We start from the raw sequence: 7,744 nt of genomic DNA on the forward strand, positions 1-7,744 counted from the left end.
GGCAACTGGTGTGTGTGTGTGTGTGTGTGTGTGTGTGTGTGTGTGTGTGTGTGTGTGGAGAGCAGTGCAGTGCAGGCAGCCTCCGTCTCCTCCTCTCCCCACCCATGGCTGAGGGAGGCTGGAGAGTCAGGCTGTGGAGCTCAGTGGGGCTAAAGTCTCATCAGCTCGAGCTGCTGGTTCAAAGGTTGATTCAGCGATACATGAAGCCTTGTGTAGCTGAGGCATCGTGTTTCTGTGTGTGTGACTGCGTTCAAGTGATGTTAGCCGCTAACATGCTAATACGAAGCTGTAACAGACGATCATGCTATGCTAACTGTTCCATCCTCTGACTGCTGCAGGGGCGTGTCTTACAGAGAGGCTTTTATACCAGAACACAGCCGCTGTGACGAAACCGTGAAGACACGTCACCATCGAGAGCCGTTAACCAATATGCAAATTAGCCTGCAGTACCACGGCTCAACCCATAGTATGCAGCAAAGAGATGTTTTAAGACCAAATATTACAGATTTCAACAAAAACACACAAAACCATCAAAATTAGCACAGAAACAGTACTATATAACATTTTAGACACATTCTAGATAGTTTATCAGCTAAAAAAAGTTAATTCTGGGGTAAGTTCCTCTTTAAAGATTAAGCATGTTTAAGCATGACCCATGTTTTTTTGTTGTTTGTTTTTTTAGCCCGTGCACTTGAAGAAAGTTTGACTTATGCTTGGGCAGCAAAGACTCATGGGACATTTCCTATATTGATCATTTAATGAGTTCTTAATATGTGTTCTTAAAAATAATGAAAATCTACACATGTGCTTAAATCTAATTTAAATTTATTTTGTGGTTATAATTATTTCATGTTTAATATTAATATAATTCAATGATAAAGTAAGCACCATGAGTGAAAACTGTGCTCTACAGCCCCTTATATAGTGGAAATACAGTGTTTCTACAGAGGACAACAGGAGATTACAGCCTTGTAAACAAGGCAACTACTGGTGAGACAAATCAAACGGGACCCACTTTGGGCACCTCTGATATAAGTAATTTGTGTGTTTGTGTAATATCGGTAAATATCGGTTATCAGCCATAACACCAATAATAATATCACATATCAATATCTGCTGAAATTTTCATATTGGTGCATCCCTAATGCAAAGATTTAAAACTTGTTGGAGATCAGCGTCAGCTACTTTATAATCCCATTTTAGCTCAATAGATGTAAAATTTACTGAGTTGAAGTTATTTTTGTAGATTTCAGGTCAGGTGGCTGTGACAGCCATCTTGAATCCAGTTGACTCTAAAGTTAAACATCAAATAACTACTTTCTGAAAGTTTTATTAAGATTCGTGCAGTGGTTTGTGAGATATTTTGGTAGGAGACAGACTAACACAGGCACAAACCTAATTGCTCGCTGTCGCTAATCGATGGCAGGTGATAATGACTTTTGGCTTAAAGTGATCAGCTTTTATTTCAGGGCAGTTGCCTCCAAAATGGAGGAGTTTAGGAATTAACAGCTTGTCTTTTTTTTTTCCAATAATCGCCTCCAAGTTTGATTTATGAATAAGTTTGGATTTTGTTTGATTCTTGTCCAACATGTGAACAAAAAGGTCAAGAAAAACAATTACACTGTGAAGCAGTCAATCTGAAACATGTTCAAAACTCTTAATGCAAAGGAGAGGCTGCTTAAAGGCTATTAAACGCTGAGTGAGTGATGTCAGACATCAGACATAACACCGCGGACAGATACCATTAACCACAATGATGCCCTTCCAGAAGGTTAGAATCACAAAAGAACTTAAACAAATTAACTTGAGAAAATAAATAAATAAAGGCAAATTTAAATGACTATATGGGATGTGCTGCCTGTGGCTTTTGATGGCTGCAGTAAAACTCCTTTCATGCAAGTTACAATGATGTCATCTGGAGCTGGCCTAATTGATCAATTAGCAGCTGGTGCTTTCTCATCCAAATGAGACAGTGCAAACGGGGTAACCGCCAGGCATAAAACTGTCTTTGAATAATTAAAATGACCAAAAAATGAAAACTGAAGGAGGGGAGTGAAAGATGGAGAGACCCGAACTATAGGAAAAAAATAAAACAGAAAGAGTAATAGAGAGACGGCAGCAAAGACAAAGACCTTCGGAGAAGAAAAACAAAAGAGAGAAGGATGTTATACGCCGTGAAGAGGTGCCAGCAGTTTCTGTGTGTCCCCTTATTTGGGCCAAGCAGAGCTTTAATTGTGCACCACCCCGGGGCGAAGCCCAAATCACACCGGACTTCAAAATGACAGCTTGATAGGATTTGGACAGCGCGGGAGAAGGAGGCTCAGAAATGAGGTTCAGCCTGCTGTTCTCAATGAATCACTGCAGAATTAGTAAGATATTTTTATTAAATATCTCCCCCGCCTTGCCTGCTAAAATGAAGAACTGTCACTGAGAGAGGCCAAGAGCTCCTTTGTGATAATATTCCAGGCTGTTAGGAGGTAGCAGCCGCATGTTTAGAGGAAAAATAACTGCAGAGTGGTGGTTAGACTAATGCGTTCACTGGAGAACCAGAAAGGCTTGCAGACAAAAGAAACTCTGAATTACACCTGGATGTTAATGTGATTACTCTCCACGCTTTTAAAAATATCACATTTTTTAAATTACTGCTGCACTTTAGAGAAAATATTACTAAACTCATTAAACTAAACTGCAGAAGTCTGTCTTGTCCAAGAGCAGAAATGGGACATTATGCTTGATAAAGGAGTAAATTTGTGACTAGTTTCACTTCTATAACCCAGAGGTTCTCAAACTAGGGTCCCAGGAACCCTAGGGGTCCGCGAGAGGTATCTTAGGGTTCCTCAAAAAATTTCACTAAATTGTTAATATGGTTTTTAATTTTTAAAAATGCATGGAGAACAATGAACTAATAAAACAAACATAATAAACGTAATAAAATTATATATTCCCATGGCATTTAGGGGTTGAAATGACAACAAATTATCTTTTAAAACAGCATGGGATTAATGAGGGGGTTCCTGGAATTTTTTTCGCTCTTGTAAGGGGTCCCCAGATCCAAACGGCTTGAGAACCCCTGCTATAACCAACCAGCTTCTTCCAAACTTAAGGCTTTTTTTACATTAAAAAAGGAAAGAGACACCAGCGCAATAATCTTTTTTAGACACTATGGTTGTCGACATGACTGTCCAACACTCCTACACAAACAGCCACATCTGAAACAACAACGAGTTCAGAGCTTCGGAGGGTTTAGACGCCATGTGTACAAACAGAGATTAGCCAGTTGGATCTGATGAGTGGTTGTTTTGCATTCCAACTCATCCCAAACAGCAGAGCAGAAACACAAACTTAACTCATTCTGAGAAAAAAGAAGAAAACAATCTTGTAGATTGACCCCCTCTAAAATTGGATACAGACATTTAGTTGTATTCTGTTCAGTGTTAACAGCTGGGTTCTGACTTCCCTTTAGGAAAAATAAAGCAGGAAGCTTAAAGCAAATGACTAAAAGCAAAGGTTTATGCAGATGATGTGATGAGAACAGGGAACAGGTGTGAATACAGGTGGAACAGCGAGGCTACAAGAAGCAGAGGTTACAAAGGTGCAGAGAGTGTGGTAAAGAGGTAAAGACGAGACCAAACAGGATAGACCAGAAATTCTGGAGTGACTTGGGACAAAGGGTGGCAGCAAAGGTCGAAGAAAAGGGTTACAAAGGAGCAGTGAGATCAGCTGTGTTGTATGGTTTGGAGACAGAGGCATTGACAAAAAGACAGGAGACTGAACTGGAAGTGTCAGAGCTGAAGATGATGAGGTTCTCCTTGGGAGTGACAATGACGGATAAGACTAGGAACAAGATCATCAGAGGTACAGCACAGGTTGAACCACTGGGAGATAAAGTTAGAGTCCAGATTGAGATGGTTTGGACATCTCCAGAGGAGGAACAAAGGGTACATTGGTAGAAGGATGTTAGAAAGGTCAGGAAAATAAAGTGGAGACATATGACACAAATAAATGTATGACAGGTTGCCTTCAGGCCCAGGCCAAAAAAGATCAGTGTTCTCAGTGGGATTTGCCTTGTTAAACAATGGTAAAAAAAAAATAATAATAAAAATAAAAATATGGATGTAGTTAGAGAGGACATGGAGGAAGTTGGAGGTAGGACAGAAGACAGAGTAAGATGGAGGAGGATGACTTGCTTTGGCAACCCAAGAAGAGGAAACAGCTGAAAGAAGACAGTAGCTAAATTTTAAAAATGTTTTAGAAAAAGAAGCAGTTTTATGAAGCTATCTGGGCTAAATTTTCTGGATATAACTAGGGATGCATGATATATCGGTATTCATATCTGTATCGGCCGATATTGGTCATTTTTTAGAATATCGTATCGGTCCGATATGTAAAACTGGGCCGATATCAACATCCGATATTGATTTCCCACTTTTTAGCTGTGTTTCTGTTTTGGGAGGGGAAATGGTTGATTGAGCAGCATCTGTTCGACCATGATAGTGATATTGACGCCGCACAGCCAGAAATAACTGAAACAGAGAGCCATGTCAGAGGTCTGGTCGTTTATTTACAGTATCAAAACAGACCCAAGTGTGTTTGTGGGTATATGTATAATATTATTTTTGTGTTTTTGTAATATCTGTAAATATCGGTTATCAGCTATAACAGCAATAATTATATCGGATATCCATATAGGCTGAAATTTTCATATCAGTGCATCCCTAGATATAACCATAGTGTAAAAGTCAAAATGTCCTGATGCATCTCAGTAATCCAGGTAAAAAAAATCAAAAAGAAAAAAATTGTATAGGTCTTCTGGACGGGTTCTTCTGTAATGAAACGTTTCGTCTCTCCTCCAAGAGACTTCTTCAGTCTGAGAGTTTCAGGCWAAATTCAGGCTTTTRAGYMCTGCCTCMATGTGACTGATACTCACRTCACATGGCTATCGTTGACACCTAATTAACACCTATTGTTAACAGGGGTGGAGTGATACTGGCAATAGCAGCACTGTAGGAGGAGGACAGCTGAAAACGGAGGCCTCCACCTCTGTTTAATGATGGACAGTCTTTCTTCACAAAAATGGCTTCTTTTACTCCTCTCTCAAACCAAYGTTCCTCTCTATCAAGAATGAGAACATCCTCATCTCTGAAAGAGTGACCGCTGGCCTGTAAATGAGTGAAAATTGCAGAGTTCTGGCCATTAGATGTAGCTCGTCTGTGTTGGGATATTCTGTTGAACAGTGGCTGCTTTGTTTCCCCGATGTATAACTGGTCGCAGTCCTGTTGTATATGCTGTTAAGTGCCAGGAGGACTGCGACCAGTTATACATCGGGGAAAGAAACCAGTCACTGTTCAAAAGAATGTCCCAACACAGACGAGCTACATCTAATGGCCAGAACTCTGCAGTTTTCACTCATTTACAGGCCAGCGGTCACTCTTTCAGAGATGAGGATGTTCTCATTCTTGATAGAGAGGAACGTTGGTTTGAGAGAGGAGTAAAAGAAGCCATTTTTGTGAAGAAAGACCATCCATCATTAAACAGAGGTGAAGGCCTCCGTTTTCAATTGTCCCCCTCCTACAGTGCTGCTATTGCCAGTATCACTCCACCCCTGTTAACAATAGGTGTTAATTAGGTGTCAACGATAGCCATGTGATGTGAGTATCAGTCACATGGAGGCAGKGCTTAAAAGCCTGAATTTTGCCTGAAACTCTCAGACTGAAGAAGTCTGTTGGAGGAGAGACGAAACGTTTCATTAGAGAAGAACCCGTCCAGAAGACCTATACAATTTTTTTCTTTTTAAAAGTCAAAACATTTATTTCACATTAGTGTGTGACTGTACATGTGGCAGCACGATGGGTCAGTGGTTAGCACTGATGTCTCACAGCAAGAAGGTCCTGGGTTCAATCCCCAGTTCGGACCTGGGGTCTTTCTGTTTGGAGTTTTCCTTGTGCTTGCCCAGGTTTTTTCCGGTTTCTCCGGTTTCCCCTACACAAGGTTCTCACACCTTGGTCAGCATCTATTTCAAAGGACTTTCCAGTACCAATTCCCTCAAATTCAATAACCACGTGCAATGACAATTACCTACTGCTACCACAGAATGTTACCAATAAACAGGTTTAATATCATGTAAATTCAATAAAAAACTGAACATAGAAGTTGTTGAGACAGAATCAGTGAAAGAAAGTGGATTAAATGTAGCTTAACCCTACATTCATATCCACAATACATGGACATGTAAATATGTCCTGGGAGGTTCGGCAGCTCAGTTGGGGCCCTTGCAGTGGCATTTGCCTGGTTAAAAAACAGTAAAAAAAGTAACCACAGTTACTTTTTAAAAGTAAACACAGTTACACAGTAAACACAAAGTGCCACATAATCACTTATCTTCAACTCAACGCTGACAATCATTACCAAGACTGGCAAAGTGTAAAGTACAGTTGAGAACTCAGAAGTCATTTGATGCTCATAAATGTTCATCTTAGTCAGTTCAAAGTCCTTTTAGGTGTCTTTAGTCAGTGTGAAAGACAACTTGTGTTGCAGAATACACAAGCTGACAAATATCTAGAATGCTTTTCCTTAATTTAAGAACTCCAAATTTTAGCATTTGTTTGGCTGTGAGCAAAGTGCAAAACCTACTTAGTCACGTGTTTGTGAATAACTTAATATACATAATAAAAAACATATTTTTTTATAATTTATACAATAAGGCATCTGCCAAGAAAGTCAAATAAAAATGACTCCAACTGACATTTTAATATAATTATGTGACGAAGATGCTTAATGTCAAACAACAAGAAATGACTTCACCTTTCTGACTCTTTGTACTTAGAGATTATACAACAAACTGCTTATTCAGCGCCCCTTCATCTAAACGGCACTCAACTTTATGAGGAGACGACAGGTTTTCTGGCAGCGCTTGTGCTCTGAGGTAGATCCACTGCAGTGGGGGAACAGTTTGCCAGAGTGGGTGCCAGCTCGAGCTGAATGTAGAGCCACGAGCTGGGCGGCTGCCTGGGTGATGTTGGTTCACTGACAAGAGGAAGGCAAGTAGTAACAAGAGTTTGGAAATCAGCCTCAGCCACACACACATGCAACACACACAACAGGAAATAAAGATTGACAAAACTAGCAAAAAAAAAAAAAAAAAGAATAGAAGAAACTAACAGAAAGTTCACAAAGTCGAGGATCACCATCGAGTTTGGATCAAAGTCACCAAAACGTGGTGTCATTTGGTTCAGCCAAGTCGGGATGCTGCAAATAAAAATGTGTCACTCTTCCATGTGAAAAATGTGAGAACATTTCTCCAACACCAGCTTTATGCTTCTCGACAGGTGTTAATGAAACATATGTTTTCCTTTCTAAAACGCAAAGGCAGCCAAATCCTGCTTCGTGTTCTGTGAGTGTGCTGATGATGGGCAAGTTAATTATATTTGTACCTTAATTAGTAAGAACAGTCCATTGACCATTAATTAGCATCATTTAGAGAAAAAAACTGGTGAAGATCAATGAGAAAATCAGAAATAAGAAATATCTAACAAACTTTTACACAATTTAAAACCAGTTTAAACAATAAAACTCTAAACTCAAAATCAGTCAAATAATTTTAATGAATGAAACTGATACTTAATAAGCATGTGATTTTTATTTATTTTTTATTATCTAAATTTTTGGCAATTCCAACAAATGTTTACTTAATTTTTTTCAAACATAAATAATTTAATAATTATTATTGACTAAGAGTAAAATAATC

General features: G+C 39.3%; 1 protein-coding gene across 1 annotated transcript in view; it reads right to left on the reverse strand.

Moving 5' to 3' along the window:
• fbxw8 (F-box and WD repeat domain containing 8) overlaps positions 1-7,744 on the reverse strand; it is a 41,361-nt gene that overhangs the window by 8,428 nt on the left and 25,189 nt on the right. The gene's annotated exons all lie outside the window — the stretch shown is intronic.

The sequence above is a fragment of the Austrofundulus limnaeus genome, unplaced genomic scaffold (genome assembly GCF_001266775.1).
Source record: "Austrofundulus limnaeus strain Quisiro unplaced genomic scaffold, Austrofundulus_limnaeus-1.0 Scaffold77, whole genome shotgun sequence".
Taxonomy (NCBI): Eukaryota; Metazoa; Chordata; class Actinopteri; order Cyprinodontiformes; family Rivulidae; genus Austrofundulus; species Austrofundulus limnaeus.